We start from the raw sequence: 24223 nt of genomic DNA, 5'->3' as shown, positions 1-24223 counted from the left end.
TCCCCGCCTCTGATTCCCCAGCTCTGATTCCCCGCCTCTGATTCCCCGTGTTTGATTCCCTGCCTCTGATTCCCTGCCTCTGATTCCCCATCTCTGATTCACCGCCTTTGATTCGCCACCACTGATTCCCCATATCTGATTCCCCACCTCTGTTTCCCCGCCTCTGATTCTCCATATATCATTCCCCGCCTTTTAATCCCAATCTCTGATTCCCGGACTCTGATTCCCCACCTCTGATTCCCGGCCTCTTATTCCCAGCATCTGATTCCAGGCCTCTGATTCCCTGCTTCTGATTCCCCGCCTCTGATTCCCCGCCTCTGATTTCTTGCATCTGATTCCCCATCTCCGATTCCGCACATCTGATTCCCTGCCTCTGATTCCCCGCCTCTGATTCCCCGCCTCTGATTCCCTGCCTCTGATTCCCAACCTCTGATTCCCCACCTCTGATTCCCCGTGTTTGATTCCCCGCCTCTGTTTCCCCGCCTCTGATTCCCCAACTCTACTTCCCCGCCACTGATTCCCCAGATCTGATTCCTTGCCTCTGTTTCCCCGCCTCTGATTCCCTGCCTCTGATTCCCAACCTCTGATTCCACACCTCTGATTCCCCATATCTGATTCCCCACCTCTGTTTCCCCGCCTCTGATTCCCCGCCCCTGTTTCCCCATATCTGATTCCCCGCCTCTGATTCCCCAACTCTGATTCCCCGCCTCTGATTCCCCAGCTCTGATTCCCCGCCTCTGATTCCCCGTGTTTGATTCCCTGCCTCTGATTCCCCGCCTCTGATTCCCCATCTCTGATTCACCGCCTTTGATTCGCCACCACTGATTCCCCATATCTGATTCCCCACCTCTGTTTCCCCGCCTCTGATTCCCCGCCTCTGATTCTCCATATCTCATTCCCCGCCTTTTAATCCCAATCTCTGATTCCCGGACTCTGATTCCCCACCTCTGATTCCCGGCCTCTTATTCCCAGCATCTGATTCCAGGCCTCTGATTCCCCGCTTCTGATTCTGATTCCCTGCCTCTGATTCCCAATCTCTGATTCCCCACCTCTGATTCCCCATATCTGATTCCCCGCCTCTGTTTCCCCGCCTCTGATTCCCCGCCTCTGTTTCCCCATATCTAATTCCCCACCTCTGAGGCACCAACTCTGATTCCCCGCCTCTGATTCCCCAGCTCTGATTCCCCGCATCTGATTCCCCGCATCCGATTCCCCATATCTGATTCCCCGCCTCTGTTTCCCCGCCTCTGATTCCCCGCCTCTGTTTCCCCATATCTGATTCCCCGCCTCTGATTCCCACTATGATTCCCCGCCTCTGATTCCCCAGCTCTGATTCCCTGCCTCTGATTCCCCGCGTTCTATTCCCTGCCTCTGATTCCCCACCTCTGATTCCCCATATCTAATTCCCCGCCTCTGTTTGCCGGCCTCTGACTCCCCGCCTCTGTTTCCCCATATCTGATTCCCCGCCTCTGAATCCCCAACTCTGATTCCCTGCCTCTGATTCCCCAGCTCTGATTCCCCGCCTTTGATTCCCCCCGTCTGATTCCCAGCCTCTGATTCCCCATATCTCATTCCCCGCCTCTGAATCCCCATCTCTGATTCCCGGACTCTGATTCCCCACCTCTGATTCCCGGCCTCTTATTCCCGGCATCTGATTCCGGCCTCTGATTCCCGGCCTCTGATTCCCTGCTTCTGATTCTGATTCCCTGCCTTTGATTCCCCATCTCTGATTCCGCACATCTGATCCCCTGCCTCTGATTCGCAACCTCTGATTCCCCATTTCTGATTCCCCGCCTCTGTTTCCCCGCCTCTGATTCCCCGCCTCTGTTTCCCAATATCTAAGTCCCCGCCTCTGATTCCCCAACTCTGATTCCCCACCTCTGATTCCACAGCTCTGATTCCCCGCCTCTGATTCCCCGCATCTGATTCCCTGCATCTGATTCCAAGCCTCTGATTCCCTGCCTCTGATTCCCAAACTCTGATTCCCCACCTCTGATTCCCCATATCTGATTCCCCGCCTCTGTTTCCCCGCCTCTGATTCCCCGCCTCTGTTTCACCATATCTGATTCCCGGCCTCTGATTCCCCGCCTCTGATTCCCCGCCTCTGATTTCTTGCATCTGATTCCCCATCTCCGATTCCGCACATCTGATTCCCTGCCTCTGATTCCCCGCCTCTGATTCCCCGCCTCTGATTCCCTGCCTCAGATTCCCAACCTCTGATTCCCCACCTCTGATTCCCCGTGTTTGATTCCCCGCCTCTGTTTCCCCGCCTCTGATTCCCCGCCTCTGATTCCCCAACTCTACTTCCCCGCCACTGATTCCCCAGATCTGATTCCCTGCCTCTGTTTCCCCGCCTCTGATTCCCTGCCTCTGATTCCCAACCTCTGATTCCACACCTCTGATTCCCCATATCTGATTCCCCGCCTCTGTTTCCCCGCCTCTGATTCCCCGCCCCTGTTTCCCCATATCTGATTCCCCGCCTTTGATTCCCCAACTCTGATTCCCCGCCTCTGATTCCCCAGCTCTGATTCCCCGCCTCTGATTCCCCGTGTTTGATTCCCTGCCTCTGATTCCCTGCCTCTAATTCTGCATCTCTGATTCACCGCCTTTGATTCGCCACCTCTGATTCCCCATATCTGATACCCCACCTCTGTTTCCCCGCCTCTGATTCCCCGCCTCTGATTCTCCATATCTCATTCCCCGCCTTTTAATCCCAATCTCTGATTCCCGGACTCTGATTCCCCACCTCTGATTCCCGGCCTCTTATTCCCAGCATCTGATTCCAGGCCTCTGATTCCCCGCTTCTGATTCTGATTCCCTGCCTCTGATTCCCCATCTCTGATTCCGCACATCTGATTCCCTGCCTCTGATTCCCCACCTCTGATTCCCCATATCTGATTCCCCGCCTCTGTTTCCCCGCCTCTGATTCCCCGCCTCTGTTTCCCCATATCTAATTCCCCACCTCTGATGCACCAACTCTGATTCCCCGCCTCTGATTCCCCAGCTCTGATTCCCCGCCTCTGATTACCCGCATCCGATTCCCCATATCTGATTCCCCGCCTCTGTTTCCCCGCCTCTGATTCCCCGCCTCTGTTTCCCCATATCTGATTCCCCGCCTCTGATTCCCAACTATGATTCCCCGCCTCTGATACCCCAGCTCTGATTCCCTGCCTCTGATTCCCCGCGTTCTATTCCCTGCCTCTGATTCCCCGCCTGTGATTCCCCATCTCTGATTCACCACCTCTGATTCCCAACCTCTGATTCCCCATATCTAATTCCCCGCCTCTGTTTGCCCGCCTCTGATTCCCCGCCTCTGTTTCCCCATATCTGATTCCCCGCCTCTGAATCCCCAACTCTGATTCCCTGCCTCTGATTCCCCAGCTCTGATTCCCCGCCTTTGATTCCCCCCGTCTGATTCCCAGCCTCTGAATCCCCGTGTCTGATATCCTGCCTCTGAATCCCCGCCTCTGATTCCCCATCTCAGATTCACCGCCTCTGATTCCCCACCTCTGATTCCCCATCTCCGATTCCGCACATCCGATTCCCTGCCTCTGATTCCCCGACTCTGATTCCCCACCTCTGATTCCCCAGCTCTGATTCCCCGCCTCTGATTCCCCAACTCTGATTCCCCGCCTCTGATAACCCAGCTCTGATTCCCCACCTCTGATTCCCCGTGTTTGATTCCCTGCCTCTCATTCCCCGCCTCTGATTCCCCATCTCTGATTCACCGCCTTTGATTCGCCACCTCTGATTCCCCATATCTGATTCCTCGCCTCTGTTTCCCCGCCTGTGATTCCCCGCCTCTGATTCCCCATATCTCACTCCCCGCCTCTGATTCCCCATCTCTGATTCCCGGACTCTGATTCCCGGACTCTGATTCCCGGCCTCTTATTCCCGGCATCTGCTTCCGGCCTCTGATTCCCGGCCTCTGATTCCCTGCTTCTGATTCTGATTCCCTGCCTCTGATTCCCCATTTCTGATTCCGCACATCTAATTCCCTGCCTCTGATTCCCCACCTCTGATTCCCCATATCTGATTTCCCGCCTCTGTTTCCCCGCCTCTGATTCCCCACCTCTGTTTCCCCATATCTAAGTCCCCGCCTCTGATTCCCCAACTTTGATTCCCCACCTCTGATTCCCCAGCTCTGATTCCCCGCCTCTGATTCCCCGCATCTGATTCCCTGCATCTGATTCCCAGCCTCTGATTCCCTGCCTCTGATTCCCAACCTCTGATTCCCCACCTCTGATTCCCCATATCTGATTCCCCGCCTCTGTTTCCCCGCCTCTGATTCCACGCCTCTGTTTCCCCATATCTGATCCCCGCCTCTATTTGCCCGCCTCTGATTCCCCGCCTCTGTTTCCCCATATCTGATTCCCCGCCTCTGAATCCCCAACTCTGATTCCCTGCCTCTAATTTCCCAGCTCTGATTCCCCGCCTCTGATTCCCCGTGTCTGATTTCCTGCCTCTGATTCCCCGCCTCTGATTACCCATGTCTGATTCCCCGCCTCTGCTTCACCGCCTCTGATTCTCCGCCTCTGTTTCCCAATATCTAAGTCCCCGCCACTGATTCCCCAACTTTGATTCCCCACCTCTGATTCCCCAGCTCTGATTCCCCGCCTCTGATTCCACGCATCTGATTCCCTGCATCTGATTCCCAGCCTCTGATTCCCTGCCTCTGATTCCCAACCTCTGATTCCCCACCTCTGATTCCCCATATCTGATTCCCCGCCTCTGTTTCCCCGCCTCTGATTCCACGCCTCTGTTTCCCCATATCTGATTCCCCGCCTCTATTTGCCCGCCTCTGATTCCCCGCCTCTGTTTCCCCATATCTGATTCCCCGCCTCTGAATCCCCAACTCTGATTCCCCGCCTCTAATTTCCCAGCTCTTATTCCCCACCTCTGATTCCCCGTGTCTGAATTCCTGCCTCTGATTCCCCGCCTCTGATTACCCATGTCTGATTCACCGCCTCTGATTCCCCACCTCTGATTCCCCATCTCTGATTCCGCACATCCGATTCCCTGCCTCTGATTCCCCGCCTCAGATTCACTGCCTCTGCTTCCCCAGCTCTGATTCCCCGCCTCTGATTCCCCGCGGCTTATTCCCTCCTTCTGATTCTGATTCCCTGCCTCTGATTGCCCATCTCTGATTCCGCACATCTGATTCCCTGCCTCTGATTCCCCACCTCTGATTCCCCATATCTGATTCCCCGCCTCTGTTTCCCCGCCTCTGATTCCCCGCCTCTGTTTCCCCATATCTAAGTCCCCGCCTCTGATTCCCCAACTCTGATTCCCCAGCTCTGATTCCCCGCCTCTGATCCCCGCATCTGATTCCCTGCATCTGATTCCCAGCCTCTGATTCCCTGCCTCTGATTCCCAACCACTGATTCCCCACCTCTGATTCCCCATATTTGATTCCCCGCCTCTGTTTCCACGCCTCTGATTCCCCGCCTCTGTTTCCCCATATCTGATTCCCCGCCTCTATTTGCCCACCTCTGATTCCCCACCTCTGTTTCCCCATATCTGATTCCCCGCCTCTGAATCCCCAACTCTGATTCCCTGCATCTAATTCCCCAGCTCTGATTCCCCGCCTCTGATTCCCCGTGTCTGATTTCCTGCCTCTGATTCCCCGCCTCTGATTACCCATGTCTGATTCACCGCCTCTGATTCCCCACCTCTGATTCCCCATCTCTGATTCCGCACATCCGATTCCCTGCCTCTGATTCCCCGCCTCTGATTCACCGCCTCTGATTCCCGGCCTCTGATATCCCGCCTCTGATTCCCTGCCACTGATACCCCGCTCCTGATTCCCCACCTCTGATTCCCCATATCTGATTCCCCGCCTCTGTTTCCCCGCCTCTGATTCCCCACCTCTGTTTCCCAATATCTAAGTCCCCGCCTCTGATTCCCCAACTCTGATTCCCCACCTCTGATTCCCCAGCTTTGATTCCCCGCCTCTGATTCCCCGCATCTGATTCCCTGCATCTGATTCCAAGCCTCTGATTCCCTGCCTCTGATTCCCAAACTCTGATTCCCCACCTCTGATTCCCCATATCTGATTCCCCGCCTCTGTTTCCCCGCCTCTGATTCCCCGCCTCTGTTTCCCCATATCTGATTCCCGGCCTCTGATTCCCCACCTCTGATTCCCCGCCTCTGATTCCCTGCCTCTGATTCCCCATCTCCGATTCCGCACATCTGATTCCCTGCCTCTGATTCCCCGCCTCTGATTCCCCTCCTCTGATTCCCTGCCTCTGATTCCCAACCTCTGATTCCCCGCCTCTGATTCCCCATATCTGATTCCCCGCCTCTGTTTCCCCGCCTCTGATTCCTCTCCTCTGATTCCCCAACTCTAATTCCCCGCCTCTGAATCCCCAGCTCTGATTCCCAACCTCTGATTCCACACCTCTGATTCCCCATATCTGATTCCCCGCCTCTGTTTCCCCGCCTCTGATTCCCCGCCCCTGTTTCCCCATATCTGACTCCCAGCCTCTGATTCCCCATATCTAAGTCCCCGCCTCTGATTCCCCAACTTTGATTCCCCACCTCTGATTCCCCAGCTCTGATTCCCCGCATCTGATTCCCTGCATCTGATTCCCAGCCTCTGATTCCCTGCCTCTGATTCCCAACCTCTGATTCCCCACCTCTGATTCCCCATATCTGATTCCCCGCCTCTGTTTCCCTGCCTCTGATTCCCCGCCTCTGTTTCCCCATATCTGATTCCCCGCCTCTATTTGCCCGCCTCTGATTCCCCGCCTCTGTTTCCCCATATCTGATTCCCCGCCTCTGAATCCCCAACTCTGATTCCCTGCCTCTAATTTCCCAGCTCTGATTCCCCGCCTCTGATTCCCCGTGTCTGAATTTCTGCCTCTGATTCCCCGCCTCTGATTACCCATGTCTGATTCACCGCCTCTGATTCCCCACCTCTGATTCCCAATATCTGATTCCCCGCCTCTGATTCCCCACCTCTGATTCCCCGCCTCTGATTCGCCAGCTATGATTCCCCGCCTCTGATTCCCCGCGTCTGATTCCCTGCCTCCGATTCCCCGCCTCTGATTCCACATCTCTGATTCACCACCTCTGATTCCCCGCGTCTGATTCCCCGCCTCTGATTCCCCATCTCTGATTCCCGATCTCTGATTCCCCAATTCTGATTCCCCGCCTCTGATTCCCCAGCTCTGATTCCTCGAGTCTGATTCCCTTCTTCTGATTCCCAACCTCTGATTCCCCACCTCTGATTTCCCATATTGATTCCCTGCGTCTGATTCCCCGCCTCTGATTCTCCAACTCTGATTCCCCGCCTCTGATTCCCCAGCTCTGATTCCCCGCCTCTGATTCCACGTGTTTGATTCCCTGCCTCTGATTCCCGGCCTCTGATTCCCCATCTCTGATTCACCGCCTTTGATTCGCCACCTCTGAATCCCCATATCTGATTCCCCGCCTCTGTTTCCCCGCCTCTGATTCCCCGCCTCTGTTTCCCAATATCTAAGTCCCCGCCTCTGATTCCCCAAATCTGATTCCCCACCTCTGATTCCCCAGCTCTGATTCCCCGCCTCTGATTCCCCGCATCTGATTCCCTGCATCTGATTCCAAGCCTCTGATTCCCCGCCTCTGATACCCAGCCTCTGATTCCCCGCCTCTGTTTCCCCATATCTGATTCCCGGCCTCTGATTCCCCAGCTCTGATTCCCCGCCTCTGATTCCACGTGTTTGATTCCCTGCCTCTGATTCCCGGCCTCTGATTCCCCATCTCTGATTCACCGCCTTTGATTCGCCACCTCTGAATCCCCATATCTGATTCCCCGCCTCTGTTTCCCCGCCTCTGATTCCCCGCCTCTGTTTCCCAACATCTAAGTCCCCGCCTCTGATTCCCCAAATCTGATTTCCCACCTCTGATTCCCCATATCTGATTCCCCGCCTCTGTTTCCCCGCCTCTGATTCCCCGCCCCTGTTTCCCCATATCTGATTCCCAGCCTCTGATTCCCCATATCTAAGTCCCCGCCTCTGATTCCCCAACTTTGATTCCCCACCTCTGATTCCCCAGCTCTGATTCCCCGCATCTGATTCCCTGCATCTGATTCCCAGCCTCTGATTCCCTGCCTCTGATTCCCAACCTCTGATTCCCCACCTCTGATTCCCCATATCTGATTCCCCGCCTCTGTTTCCCTGCCTCTGATTCCCCGCCTCTGTTTCCCCATATCTGATTCCCCGCCTCTATTTGCCCGCCTCTGATTCCCCGCCTCTGTTTCCCCATATCTGATTCCCCGCCTCTGAATCCCCAACTCTGATTCCCTGCCTCTAATTTCCCAGCTCTGATTCCCCGCCTCTGATTCCCCGTTTCTGAATTTCTGCCTCTGATTCCCCGCCTCTGATTACCCATGTCTGATTCACCGCCTCTGATTCCCCACCTCTGATTCCCAATATCTGATTCCCCGCCTCTGATTCCCCACCTCTGATTCCCCGCCTCTGATTCGCCAGCTATGATTCCCCGCCTCTGATTCCCCGCGTCTGATTCCCTGCCTCCGATTCCCCGCCTCTGATTCCACATCTCTGATTCACCACCTCTGATTCCCCGCGTCTGATTCCCCGCCTCTGATTCCCCATCTCTGATTCCCCATCTCTGATTCCCCAATTCTGATTCCCCGCCTCTGATTCCCCAGCTCTGATTCCCCGCCTCTGATTCTCCACCTCTGATTCCCCGCATCTGATTCCCTGCATCTGATTCCAAGCCTCTGATTCCCTGCCTCTGATTCCCAACCTCTGATTCCCCACCTCTGATTCCCCATATCTGATTCCCCGCCTCTGTTTCCCCACCTCTGATTCCCCGCCTCTGTTTCCCCATATCTGATTCCCGGCCTCTGATTCCCCGCCTCTGATACCCCGCCTCTGTTTCCCCATATCTGATTCCCGGCCTCTGATTCCACGTGTTTGATTCCCTGCCTCTGATTCCCGGCCTCTGATTCCCCACCTCTGATTCCCCGCCTCTGATTCGCCAGCTATGATTCCCCGCCTCTGATTCCCCGCGTCTGATTCCCTGCCTCCGATTCCCCGCCTCTGATTCCACATCTCTGATTCACCACCTCTGATTCCCCGCGTCTGATTCCCCGCCTCTGATTCCCCATCTCTGATTCCCGATCTCTGATTCCCCAATTCTGATTCCCCGCCTCTGATTCCCCAGCTCTGATTCCTCGAGTCTGATTCCCTTCTTCTGATTCCCAACCTCTGATTCCCCACCTCTGATTTCCCATATTGATTCCCTGCGTCTGATTCCCCGCCTCTGATTCTCCAACTCTGATTCCCCGCCTCTGATTCCCCAGCTCTGATTCCCCGCCTCTGATTCCACGTGTTTGATTCCCTGCCTCTGATTCCCGGCCTCTGATTCCCCATCTCTGATTCACCGCCTTTGATTCGCCACCTCTGAATCCCCATATCTGATTCCCCGCCTCTGTTTCCCCGCCTCTGATTCCCCGCCTCTGTTTCCCAATATCTAAGTCCCCGCCTCTGATTCCCCAAATCTGATTCCCCACCTCTGATTCCCCAGCTCTGATTCCCCGCCTCTGATTCCCCGCATCTGATTCCCTGCATCTGATTCCAAGCCTCTGATTCCCCGCCTCTGATACCCAGCCTCTGATTCCCCGCCTCTGTTTCCCCATATCTGATTCCCGGCCTCTGATTCCCCAGCTCTGATTCCCCGCCTCTGATTCCACGTGTTTGATTCCCTGCCTCTGATTCCCGGCCTCTGATTCCCCATCTCTGATTCACCACCTTTGATTCGCCACCTCTGAATCCCCATATCTGATTCCCCGCCTCTGTTTCCCCGCCTCTGATTCCCCGCCTCTGTTTCCCAACATCTAAGTCCCCGCCTCTGATTCCCCAAATCTGATTTCCCACCTCTGATTCCCCATATCTGATTCCCCGCCTCTGTTTCCCCGCCTCTGATTCCCCGCCCCTGTTTCCCCATATCTGATTCCCAGCCTCTGATTCCCCATATCTAAGTCCCCGCCTCTGATTCCCCAACTTTGATTCCCCACCTCTGATTCCCCAGCTCTGATTCCCCGCATCTGATTCCCTGCATCTGATTCCCAGCCTCTGATTCCCTGCCTCTGATTCCCAACCTCTGATTCCCCACCTCTGATTCCCCATATCTGATTCCCCGCCTCTGTTTCCCTGCCTCTGATTCCCCGCCTCTGTTTCCCCATATCTGATTCCCCGCCTCTATTTGCCCGCCTCTGATTCCCCGCCTCTGTTTCCCCATATCTGATTCCCCGCCTCTGAATCCCCAACTCTGATTCCCTGCCTCTAATTTCCCAGCTCTGATTCCCCGCCTCTGATTCCCCGTTTCTGAATTTCTGCCTCTGATTCCCCGCCTCTGATTACCCATGTCTGATTCACCGCCTCTGATTCCCCACCTCTGATTCCCAATATCTGATTCCCCGCCTCTGATTCCCCACCTCTGATTCCCCGCCTCTGATTCGCCAGCTATGATTCCCCGCCTCTGATTCCCCGCGTCTGATTCCCTGCCTCCGATTCCCCGCCTCTGATTCCACATCTCTGATTCACCACCTCTGATTCCCCGCGTCTGATTCCCCGCCTCTGATTCCCCATCTCTGATTCCCCATCTCTGATTCCCCAATTCTGATTCCCCGCCTCTGATTCCCCAGCTCTGATTCCCCGCCTCTGATTCTCCACCTCTGATTCCCCGCATCTGATTCCCTGCATCTGATTCCAAGCCTCTGATTCCCTGCCTCTGATTCCCAACCTCTGATTCCCCACCTCTGATTCCCCATATCTGATTCCCCGCCTCTGTTTCCCCACCTCTGATTCCCCGCCTCTGTTTCCCCATATCTGATTCCCGGCCTCTGATTCCCCGCCTCTGATACCCCGCCTCTGTTTCCCCATATCTGATTCCCGGCCTCTGATTCCACGTGTTTGATTCCCTGCCTCTGATTCCCGGCCTCTGATTCCCCATCTCTGATTCACCGCCTTTGATTCGCCACCTCTGAATCCCCATATCTGATTCCCCGCCTCTGTTTCCCCGCCTCTGATTCCCCGCCTCTGATTCTCCAACTCTGATTCCCCGCCTCTGATTCCCCAGCTCTGATTCCCCGCCTCTGATTCCACGTGTTTGATTCCCTGCCTCTGATTCCCGGCCTCTGATTCCCCATCTCTGATTCACCGCCTTTGATTCGCCACCTCTGAATCCCCATATCTGATTCCCCGCCTCTGTTTCCCCGCCTCTGATTCCCCGCCTCTGTTTCCCAATATCTAAGTCCCCGCCTCTGATTCCCCAAATCTGATTCCCCACCTCTGATTCCCCACCTCTGATTCCCCATATCTGATTCCCCGCCTCTGTTTCCCCACCTCTGATTCCCCGCCTCTGTTTCCCCATATCTGATTCCCGGCCTCTGATTCCCCGCCTCTGATACCCAGCCTCTGATTCCCCGCCTCTGTTTCCCCATATCTGATTCCCGGCCTCTGATTCCACGTGTTTGATTCCCTGCCTCTGATTCCCGGCCTCTGATTCCCCATCTCTGATTCTCCGCCTTTGATTCGCCACCTCTGAATCCCCATATCTGATTCCCCGCCTCTGTTTCCCCGCCTCTGATTCCCCGCCTCTGATTCTCCAACTCTGATTCCCCGCCTCTGATTCCCCAGCTCTGATTCCCCGCCTCTGATTCCACGTGTTTGATTCCCTGCCTCTAATTCCCGGCCTCTGATTCCCCATCTCTGATTCACCGCCTTTGATTCGCCACCTCTGAATCCCCATATCTGATTCCCCGCCTCTGTTTCCCCGCCTCTGATTCCCCGCCTCTGTTTCCCAATATCTAAGTCCCCGCCTCTGATTCCCCAAATCTGATTCCCCACCTCTGATTCCCCAGCTCTGATTCCCCGCCTCTGATTCCCCGCATCTGATTCCCTGCATCAGATTCCAAGCCTCTGATTCCCTGCCTCTGATTCCCAACCTCTGATTCCCCACCTCTGATTCCCCATATCTGATTCCCCGCCTCTGTTTCCCCACCTCTGATTCCCCGCCTCTGTTTCCCCATATCTGATTCCCGGCCTCTGATTCCCCGCCTCTGATACCCAGCCTCTGATTCCCCGCCTCTGTTTCCCCATATCTGATTCCCGGCCTCTGATTCCACGTGTTTGATTCCCTGCCTCTGATTCCCGGCCTCTGATTCCCCATCTCTGATTCACCGCCTTTGATTCGCCACCTCTGAATCCCCATATCTGATTCCCCGCCTCTGTTTCCCCGCCTCTGATTCCCCGCCTCTGTTTCCCAATATCTAAGTCCCCGCCTCTGATTCCCCAAATCTGATTCCCCACCTCTGATTCCCCAGCTCTGATTCCCCGCCTCTGATTCCCCGCATCTGATTCCCTGCATCTGATTCCAAGCCTCTGATTCCCCGCCTCTGATACCCAGCCTCTGATTCCCCGCCTCTGTTTCCCCATATCTGATTCCCGGCCTCTGATTCCCGGCCTCTGATTCTCCATCTCTGATTCACCGCCTTTGATTCGCCACCTCTGAATCCCCATGTCTGATTCCCCGCCTCTGTTTCCCCATATCTGATTCCCCGCCTCTGTTTCCCCACCTCTGATACCCAGCCTCTGATTTCCTGCCTCTGATTCCCAACCTCTGATTCCCCGCCTCTGTTTCCCCGCCTCTGATTCCCCGCCCCTGTTTCCCCATATCTGATTCCCAGCCTCTGATTCCCCATATCTAAGTCCCCGCCTCTGATTCCCCAACTTTGATTCCCCACCTCTGATTCCCCAGCTCTGATTCCCCGCATCTGATTCCCTGCATCTGATTCCCAGCCTCTGATTCCCTGCCTCTGATTCCCAACCTCTGATTCCCCACCTCTGATTCCCCATATCTGATTCCCCGCCTCTGTTTCCCTGCCTCTGATTCCCCGCCTCTGTTTCCCCATATCTGATTCCCCGCCTCTATTTGCCCGCCTCTGATTCCCCGCCTCTGTTTCCCCATATCTGATTCCCCGCCTCTGAATCCCCAACTCTGATTCCCTGCCTCTAATTTCCCAGCTCTGATTCCCCGCCTCTGATTCCCCGTGTCTGAATTTCTGCCTCTGATTCCCCGCCTCTGATTACCCATGTCTGATTCACCGCCTCTGATTCCCCACCTCTGATTCCCAATATCTGATTCCCCGCCTCTGATTCCCCACCTCTGATTCCCCGCCTCTGATTCGCCAGCTATGATTCCCCGCCTCTGATTCCCCGCGTCTGATTCCCCGCCTCTGATTCCCCATCTCTGATTCCCCATCTCTGATTCCCCAATTCTGATTCCCCGCCTCTGATTCCCAAGCTCTGATTCCTCGCCTCTGATTCCCTTCTTCTGATTCCCAACCTCTGATTCCCCACCTCTGATTTCCCATATTGATTCCCTGCGTCTGATTCCCCGCCTCTGATTCTCCAACTCTGATTCCCCGCCTCTGATTCCCCAGCTCTGATTCCCCGCCTCTGATTCCACGTGTTTGATTCCCTGCCTCTGATTCCCGGCCTCTGATTCCCCATCTCTGATTCACCGCCTTTGATTCGCCACCTCTGAATCCCCATATCTGATTCCCCGCCTCTGTTTCCCCGCCTCTGATTCCCCGCCTCTGTTTCCCAATATCTAAGTCCCCGCCTCTGATTCCCCAAATCTGATTCCCCACCTCTGATTCCCCAGCTCTGATTCCCCGCCTCTGATTTTCCGCATCTGATTCCCTGCATCTGATTCCAAGCCTCTGATTCCCTGCCTCTGATTCCCAACCTCTGATTCCCCACCTCTGATTCCCCATATCTGATTCCCCGCCTCTGTTTCCCCACCTCTGATTCCCCGCCTCTGTTTCCCCATATCTGATTCCCGGCCTCTGATTCCCCGCCTCTGATACCCAGCCTCTGATTCCCCGCCTCTGTTTCCCCATATCTGATTCCCGGCCTCTGATTCCACGTGTTTGATTCCCTGCCTCTGATTCCCGGCCTCTGATTCCCCATCTCTGATTCACCGCCTTTGATTCGCCACCTCTGAATCCCCATATCTGATTCCCCGCCTCTGTTTCCCCGCCTCTGATTCCCCGCCTCTGATTCTCCAACTCTGATTCCCCGCCTCTGATTCCCCAGCTCTGATTCCCCGCCTCTGATTCCACGTGTTTGATTCCCTGCCTCTGATTCCCGGCCTCTGATTCCCCATCTCTGATTCACCGCCTTTGATTCGCCACCTCTGAATCCCCATATCTGATTCCCCGCCTCTGTTTCCCCGCCTCTGATTCCCCGCCTCTGTTTCCCAATATCTAAGTCCCCGCCTCTGATTCCCCAAATCTGATTCCCCACCTCTGATTCCCCACCTCTGATTCCCCATATCTGATTCCCCGCCTCTGTTTCCCCACCTCTGATTCCCCGCCTCTGTTTCCCCATATCTGATTCCCGGCCTCTGATTCCCCGCCTCTGATACCCAGCCTCTGATTCCCTGCCTCTGATTCCCAACCTCTGATTCCCCACCTCTGATTCCCCATATCTGATTCCCCGCCTCTGTTTCCCCACCTCTGATTCCCCGCCTCTGTTTCCCCATATCTGATTCCCGGCCTCTGATTCCCCGCCTCTGATACCCAGCCTCTGATTCCCCGCCTCTGTTTCCCCATATCTGATTCCCGGCCTCTGATTCCACGTGTTTGATTCCCTGCCTCTGATTCCCGGCCTCTGATTCCCCATCTCTGATTCACCGCCTTTGATTCGCCACCTCTGAATCCCCATATCTGATTCCCCGCCTCTGTTTCCCCGCCTCTGATTCCCCACCTCTGATTCTCCAACTCTGATTCCCCGCCTCTGATTCCCTAGCTCTGATTCCCCGCCTCTGATTCCACGTGTTTGATTCCCTGCCTCTGATTCCCGGCCTCTGATTCCCCATCTCTGATTCACCGCCTTTGATTCGCCACCTCTGAATCCCCATATCTGATTCCCCGCCTCTGTTTCCCCGCCTCTGATTCCCCGCCTCTGTTTCCCAATATCTAATTCCCCGCCTCTGATTCCCCAAATCTGATTCCCCACCTCTGATTCCCCAGCTCTGATTCCCCGCCTCTGATTCCCCGCATCTGATTCCCTGCATCTGATTCCAAGCCTCTGATTCCCTGCCTCTGATTCCCAACCTCTGATTCCCCACCTCTGATTCCCCATATCTGATTCCCCGCCTCTGTTTCCCCACCTCTGATTCCCCGCCTCTGTTTCCCCATATCTGATTCCCGGCCTCTGATTCCCCGCCTCTGATACCCAGCCTCTGATTCCCCGCCTCTGTTTCCCCATATCTGATTCCCGGCCTCTGATTCCACGTGTTTGATTCCCTGCCTCTGATTCCCGGCCTCTGATTCCCCATCTCTGATTCACCGCCTTTGATTCGCCACCTCTGAATCCCCATATCTGATTCCACGCCTCTGTTTCCCCGCCTCTGATTCCCCGCCTCTGTTTCCCAATATCTAAGTCCCCGCCTCTGATTCCCCAAATCTGATTCCCCACCTCTGATTCCCCAGCTCTGATTCCCCGCCTCTGATTCCCCGCATCTGATTCCCTGCATCTGATTCCAAGCCTCTGATTCCCCGCCTCTGATACCCAGCCTCTGATTCCCCGCCTCTGTTTCCCCATATCTGATTCCCGGCCTCTGATTCCACGTGTTTGATTCCCTGCCTCTGATTCCCGGCCTCTGATTCCCCATCTCTGATTCACCGCCTTTGATTCGCCACCTCTGATTCCCCATATCTGATTCCCCGCCTCTGTTTCCCCGCCTCTGATTCCCCTCCTCTGATTCCCCAACTCTAATTCCCCGCCTCTGAATCCCCAGCTCTGATTCCCAACCTCTGATTCCACACCTCTGATTCCCCATATCTGATTCCCCGCCTCTGTTTCCCCGCCTCTGATTCCCCGCCCCTGTTTCCCCATATCTGATTCCCAGCCTCTGATTCCCCATATCTAAGTCCCCGCCTCTGATTCCCCAACTTTGATTCCCCACCTCTGATTCCCCAGCTCTGATTCCCCGCATCTGATTCCCTGCATCTGATTCCCAGCCTCTGATTCCCTGCCTCTGATTCCCAACCTTTGATTCCCCACCTCTGATTCCCCATATCTGATTCCCCGCCTCTGTTTCCCTGCCTCTGATTCCCCGCCTCTTTTTCCCCATATCTGATTCCCCGCCTCTATTTGCCCGCCTCTGATTCCCCGCCTCTGTTTCCCCATATCTGATTCCCCGCCTCTGAATCCCCAACTCTGATTCCCTGCCTCTAATTTCCCAGCTCTGATTCCCCGCCTCTGATTCCCCGTGTCTGAATTTCTGCCTCTGATTCCCCGCCTCTGATTACCCATGTCTGATTCACCGCCTCTGATTCCCCACCTCTGATTCCCAATATCTGATTCCCCGCCTCTGATTCCCCACCTCTGATTCCCCGCCTCTGATTCGCCAGCTATGATTCCCCGCCTCTGATTCCCCGCGTCTGATTCCCTGCCTCCGATTCCCCGCCTCTGATTCCACATCTCTGATTCACCACCTCTGATTCCCCGCGTCTGATTCCCCGCCTCTGATTCCCCATCTCTGATTCCCCATCTCTGATTCCCCAATTCTGATTCCCCGCCTCTGATTCCCCAGCTCTGATTCCTCGCCTCTGATTCCCTTCTTCTGATTCCCAACCTCTGATTCCCCACCTCTGATTTCCCATATTGATTCCCTGCGTCTGATTCCCCGCCTCTGATTCTCCAACTCTGATTCCCCGCCTCTGATTCCCCAGCTCTGATTCCCCGCCTCTGATTCCACGTGTTTGATTCCCTGCCTCTGATTCCCGGCCTCTGATTCCCCATCTCTGATTCACCGCCTTTGATTCGCCACCTCTGAATCCCCATATCTGATTCCCCGCCTCTGTTTCCCCGCCTCTGATTCCCCGCCTCTGTTTCCCAATATCTAAGTCCCCGCCTCTGATTCCCCAAATCTGATTCCCCACCTCTGATTCCCCAGCTCTGATTCCCCGCCTCTGATTCCCCGCATCTGATTCCCTGCATCTGAATCCAAGCCTCTGATTCCCTGCCTCTGATTCCCAACCTCTGATTCCCCACCTCTGATTCCCCATATCTGATTCCCCGCCTCTGTTTCCCCACCTCTGATTCCCCGCCTCTGTTTCCCCATATCTGATTCCCGGCCTCTGATTCCCGGCCTCTGATACCCAGCCTCTGATTCCCCGCCTCTGTTTCCCCATATCTGATTCCCGGCCTCTGATTCCCCGCCTCTGATTCCATGCCTCTGATTCCCAAGCTCTGATTCCCCACCTCTGATTCCCCATATCTGATTCCCCGCCTCTGTTTCCCCGCCTCTGATTCCCCTCCTCTGATTCCACAACTCTAATTCCCCGCCTCTGATTCCCCAGCTCTGATTCCACGTGTTTGATTCCCTGCCTCTGATTCCCTGCCCTGATTCCCCATCTCTGCTTCACCGCCTTTGATTCGCCACCTCTGATTCCCCATATCAGATTCCCCGCCTCTGTTTCCCCGCCTCTGATTCCCTGCCTCTGATTCCCAACCTCTGATTCCACACCTCTGATTGCCCATATCTGATTCCCCGCCTCTGTTTCCCCGCCTCTGATTCCCCGCCCCTGTTTCCCCATATCTGATTCCCCATATCTGAGTCCCCGCCTCTGATTCCCCAACTTTGATTCCCCACCTCTGATACTCCAGCTCTGATTCCCCGCCTCTGATTCCCCGCATCTGATTCCCTGCATCTGATTCCCAGCCTCTGATTCCCTGCCTCTGATTCCCAACCTCTGATTCCCCACCTCTGATTCCCCATATCTGATTCCCCGCCTCTGTTTCCCCGCCTCTGATTCCCCGCCTCTGTTTCCCCATATCTGATTCCCCGCCTCTATTTTCCCGCCTCTGATTCCCCGCCTCTGTTTCCCCATATCTGATTCCCCGCCTCTGTTTCCCCACCTCTGATACCCAGCCTCTGATTTCCTGCCTCTGATTCCCAACCTCTGATTCCCCGCCTCTGTTTCCCCGCCTCTGATTCCCCGCCCCTGTTTCCCCATATCTGATTCCCAGCCTCTGATTCCCCATATCTAAGTCCCCGCCTCTGATTCCCCAACTTTGATTCCCCACCTCTGATTCCCCAGCTCTGATTCCCCGCATCTGATTCCCTGCATCTGATTCCCAGCCTCTGATTCCCTGCCTCTGATTCCCAACCTCTGATTCCCCACCTCTGATTCCCCATATCTGATTCCCCGCCTCTGTTTCCCTGCCTCTGATTCCCCGCCTCTGTTTCCCCATATCTGATTCCCCGCCTCTATTTGCCCGCCTCTGATTCCCCGCCTCTGTTTCCCCATATCTGATTCCCCGCCTCTGAATCCCCAACTCTGATTCCCTGCCTCTAATTTCCCAGCTCTGATTCCCCGCCTCTGATTCCCCGTGTCTGAATTTCTGCCTCTGATTCCCCGCCTCTGATTACCCATGTCTGATTCACCGCCTCTGATTCCCCACCTCTGATTCCCAATATCTGATTCCCCGCCTCTGATTCCCCACCTCTGATTCCCCGCCTCTGATTCGCCAGCTATGATTCCCCGCCTCTGATTCCCCGCGTCTGATTCCCTGCCTCCGATTCCCCGCCTCTGATTCCACATCTCTGATTCACCACCTCTGATTCCCCGCGTCTGATTCCCCGCCTCTGATTCCCCATCTCTGATTCCCCATCTCTGATTCCCCAATTCAGATTCCCCGCCTCTGATTCCCCAGCTCTGATTCCTCGCCTCTGATTCCCTTCTTCTGATTCCCAACCTCTGATTCCCCACCTCTGATTTCCCATATTGATTCCCTGCGTCTGATTCCCCGCCTCTGATTCTCCAACTCTGATTCCCCGCCTCTGATTCCCCAGCTCTGATTCCCCGCCTCTGATTCCACGTGTTTGATTCCCTGCCTCTGATTCCCGGCCTCTGATTCCCCATCTCTGATTCACCGCCTTTGATTCGCCACCTCTGAATCCCCATATCTGATTCCCCGCCTCTGTTTCCCCGCCTCTGATTCCCCGCCTCTGTTTCCCAATATCTAAGTCCCCGCCTCTGATTCCCCAAATCTGATTCCCCACCTCTGATTCCCCAGCTCTGATTCCCCGCCTCTGATTCCCCGCATCTGATTCCCTGCATCTGATTCCAAGCCTCTGATTCCCTGCCTCTGATTCCCAACCTCTGATTCCCCACCTCTGATTCCCCATATCTGATTCCCCGCCTCTGTTTCCCCACCTCTGATTCCCCGCCTCTGTTTCCCCATATCTGATTCCCGGCCTCTGATTCCCCGCCTCTGATACCCAGCCTCTGATTCCCCGCCTCTGTTTCCCCATATCTGATTCCCGGCCTCTGATTCCACGTGTTTGATTCCCTGCCTCTGATTCCCGGCCTCTGATTCCCCATCTCTGATTCACCGCCTTTGATTCGCCACCTCTGAATCCCCATATCTGATTCCCCGCCTCTGTTTCCCCGCCTCTGATTCCCCGCCTCTGATTCTCCAACTCTGATTCCCCGCCTCTGATTCCCCAGCTCTGATTCCCCGCCTCTGATTCCACGTGTTTGATTCCCTGCCTCTGATTCCCGGCCTCTGATTCCCCATCTCTGATTCACCGCCTTTGATTCGCCACCTCTGAATCCCCATATCTGATTCCCCGCCTCTGTTTCCCCGCCTCTGATTCCCCGCCTCTGTTTCCCAATATCTAAGTCCCCGCCTCTGATTCCCCAAATCTGATTCCCCACCTCTGATTCCCCACCTCTGATTCCCCATATCTGATTCCCCGCCTCTGTTTCCCCACCTCTGATTCCCCGCCTCTGTTTCCCCATATCTGATTCCCGGCCTCTGATTCCCCGCCTCTGATACCCAGCCTCTGATTCCCTGCCTCTGATTCCCAACCTCTGATTCCCCACCTCTGATTCCCCATATCTGATTCCCCGCCTCTGTTTCCCCACCTCTGATTCCCCGCCTCTGTTTCCCCATATCTGATTCCCGGCCTCTGATTCCCCGCCTCTGATACCCAGCCTCTGATTCCCCGCCTCTGTTTCCCCATATCTGATTCCCGGCCTCTGATTCCACGTGTTTGATTCCCTGCCTCTGATTCCCGGCCTCTGATTCCCCATCTCTGATTCACCGCCTTTGATTCGCCACCTCTGAATCCCCATATCTGATTCCCCGCCTCTGTTTCCCCGCCTCTGATTCCCCGCCTCTGATTCTCCAACTCTGATTCCCCGCCTCTGATTCCCCAGCTCTGATTCCCCGCCTCTGATTCCACGTGTTTGATTCCCTGCCTCTGATTCCCGGCCTCTGATTCCCCATCTCTGATTCACCGCCTTTGATTCGCCACCTCTGAATCCCCATATCTGATTCCCCGCCTCTGTTTCCCCGCCTCTGATTCCCCGCCTCTGTTTCCCAATATCTAAGTCCCCGCCTCTGATTCCCCAAATCTGATTCCCCACCTCTGATTCCCCAGCTCTGATTCCCCGCCTCTGATTCCCCGCATCTGATTCCCTGCATCTGATTCCAAGCCTCTGATTCCCTGCCTCTGATTCCCAACCTCTGATTCCCCACCTCTGATTCCCCATATCTGATTCCCCGCCTCTGTTTCCCCACCTCTGATTCCCCGCCTCTGTTTCCCCATATCTGATTCCCGGCCTCTGATTCCCCGCCTCTGATACCCAGCCTCTGATTCCCCGCCTCTGTTTCCCCATATCTGATTCCCGGCCTCTGATTCCACGTGTTTGATTCCCTGCCTCTGATTCCCGGCCTCTGATTCCCCATCTCTGATTCACCGCCTTTGATTCGCCACCTCTGAATCCCCATATCTGATTCCCCGCCTCTGTTTCCCCGCCTCTGATTCCCCGCCTCTGATTCTCCAACTCTGATTCCCCGCCTCTGATTCCCCAGCTCTGATTCCCCGCCTCTGATTCCACGTGTTTGATTCCCTGCCTCTGATTCCCGGCCTCTGATTCCCCATCTCTGATTCACCGCCTTTGATTCGCCACCTCTGAATCCCCATATCTGATTCCCCGCCTCTGTTTCCCCGCCTCTGATTCCCCGCCTCTGTTTCCCAATATCTAAGTCCCCGCCTCTGATTCCCCAAATCTGATTCCCCACCTCTGATTCCCCAGCTCTGATTCCCAACCTCTGATTCCCCACCTCTGATTCCCCATATCTGATTCCCCGCCTCTGTTTCCCCACCTCTGATTCCCCGCCTCTGTTTTCCCATATCTGATTCCCGGCCTCTGATTCCCCGCCTCTGATACCCAGCCTCTGATTCCCCGCCTCTGTTTCCCCATATCTGATTCCCGGCCTCTGATTCCACGTGTTTGATTCCCTGCCTCTGATTCCCGGCCTCTGATTCCCCATCTCTGATTCACCGCCTTTGATTCGCCACCTCTGAATCCCCATATCTGATTCCCCGCCTCTGTTTCCCCGCCTCTGATTCCCCGCCTCTGATTCTCCAACTCTGATTCCCCGCCTCTGATTCCCCAGCTCTGATTCCCCGCCTCTGATTCCACGTGTTTGATTCCCTGCCTCTGATTCCCGGCCTCTGATTCCCCATCTCTGATTCACCGCCTTTGATTCGCCACCTCTGAATCCCCATATCTGATTCCCCGCCTCTGTTTCCCCGCCTCTGATTCCCCGCCTCTGTTTCCCAATATCTAAGTCCCCGCCTCTGATTCCCCAAATCTGATTCCCCACCTCTGATTCCCCAGCTCTGATTCCCCGCCTCTGATTCCCCGCATCTGATTCCCTGCATCTGATTCCAAGCCTCTGATTCCCTGCCTCTGATTCCCAACCTCTGATTCCCCACCTCTGATTCCCCATATCTGATTCCCCGCCTCTGTTTCCCCACCTCTGATTCCCCGCCTCTGTTTCCCCATATCTGATTCCCGGCCTCTGATTCCCCGCCTCTGATACCCAGCCTCTGATTCCCCGCCTCTGTTTCCCCATATCTGATTCCCGGCCTCTGATTCCACGTGTTTGATTCCCTGCCTCTGATTCCCGGCCTCTGATTCCCCATCTCTGATTCACCGCCTTTGATTCGCCACCTCTGAATCCCCATATCTGATTCCCCGCCTCTGTTTCCCCGCCTCTGATTCCCCGCCTCTGTTTCCCAATATCTAAGTCCCCGCCTCTGATTCCCCAAATCTGATTCCCCACCTCTGATTCCCCAGCTCTGATTCCCCGCCTCTGATTCCCCGCATCTGATTCCCTGCATCTGATTCCAAGCCTCTGATTCCCCGCCTCTGATACCCAGCCTCTGATTCCCCGCCTCTGTTTCCCCATATCTGATTCCCGGCCTCTGATTCCACGTGTTTGATTCCCTGCCTCTGATTCCCGGCCTCTGATTCCCCATCTCTGATTCACCGCCTTTGATTCGCCACCTCTGATTCCCCATATCTGATTCCCCGCCTCTGTTTCCCCGCCTCTGATTCCCCTCCTCTGATTCCCCAACTCTAATTCCCCGCCTCTGAATCCCCAGCTCTGATTCCCAACCTCTGATTCCACACCTCTGATTCCCCATATCTGATTCCCCGCCTCTGTTTCCCCGCCTCTGATTCCCCGCCCCTGTTTCCCCATATCTGATTCCCAGCCTCTGATTCCCCATATCTAAGTCCCCGCCTCTGATTCCCCAACTTTGATTCCCCACCTCTGATTCCCCAGCTCTGATTCCCCGCATCTGATTCCCTGCATCTGATTCCCAGCCTCTGATTCCCTGCCTCTGATTCCCAACCTTTGATTCCCCACCTCTGATTCCCCATATCTGATTCCCCGCCTCTGTTTCCCTGCCTCTGATTCCCCGCCGCTGTTTCCCCATATCTGATTCCCCGCCTCTATTTGCCCGCCTCTGATTCCCCGCCTCTGTTTCCCCATATCTGATTCCCCGCCTCTGAATCCCCAACTCTGATTCCCTGCCTCTAATTTCCCAGCTCTGATTCCCCGCCTCTGATTCCCCGTGTCTGAATTTCTGCCTCTGATTCCCCGCCTCTGATTACCCATGTCTGATTCACCGCCTCTGATTCCCCGCCTCTGTTTCCCCATATCTGATTCCCCGCCTCTGAATCCCCAACTCTGATTCCCTGCCTCTAATTTCCCAGCTCTGATTCCCCGCCTCTGATTCCCCGTGTCTGAATTTCTGCCTCTGATTCCCCGCCTCTGATTACCCATGTCTGATTCCCTGCCTCCGATTCCCCGCCTCTGATTCCACATCTCTGATTCACCACCTCTGATTCCCCGCGTCTGATTCCCCGCCTCTGATTCCCCATCTCTGATTCCCCATCTCTGATTCCCCAATTCAGATTCCCCGCCTCTGATTCCCCAGCTCTGATTCCTCGCCTCTGATTCCCTTCTTCTGATTCCCAACCTCTGATTCCCCACCTCTGATTTCCCATATTGATTCCCTGCGTCTGATTCCCCGCCTCTGATTCTCCAACTCTGATTCCCCGCCTCTGATTCCCCAGCTCTGATTCCCCGCCTCTGATTCCACGTGTTTGATTCCCTGCCTCTGATTCCCGGCCTCTGATTCCCCATCTCTGATTCACCGCCTTTGATTCGCCACCTCTGAATCCCCATATCTGATTCCCCGCCTCTGTTTCCCCGCCTCTGATTCCCCGCCTCTGTTTCCCAATATCTAAGTCCCCGCCTCTGATTCCCCAAATCTGATTCCCCACCTCTGATTCCCCAGCTCTGATTCCCCGCCTCTGATTCCCCGCATCTGATTCCCTGCATCTGATTCCAAGCCTCTGATTCCCTGCCTCTGATTCCCAACCTCTGATTCCCCACCTCTGATTCCCCATATCTGATTCCCCGCCTCTGTTTCCCCACCTCTGATTCCCCGCCTCTGTTTCCCCATATCTGATTCCCGGCCTCTGATTCCCCGCCTCTGATACCCAGCCTCTGATTCCCCGCCTCTGTTTCCCCATATCTGATTCCCGGCCTCTGATTCCACGTGTTTGATTCCCTGCCTCTGATTCCCGGCCTCTGATTCCCCATCTCTGATTCACCGCCTTTGATTCGCCACCTCTGAATCCCCATATCTGATTCCCCGCCTCTGTTTCCCCGCCTCTGATTCCCCGCCTCTGATACCCAGCCTCTGATTCCCCGCCTCTGTTTCCCCATATCTGATTCCCGGCCTCTGATTCCACGTGTTTGATTCCCTGCCTCTGATTCCCGGCCTCTGATTCCCCATCTCTGATTCACCGCCTTTGATT

The sequence above is a fragment of the Narcine bancroftii genome, chromosome 2 (genome assembly GCF_036971445.1).
Source record: "Narcine bancroftii isolate sNarBan1 chromosome 2, sNarBan1.hap1, whole genome shotgun sequence".
Classification (NCBI taxonomy): Eukaryota; Metazoa; Chordata; class Chondrichthyes; order Torpediniformes; family Narcinidae; genus Narcine; species Narcine bancroftii.
Note: the sequence above shows the minus strand (reverse complement) of the source record.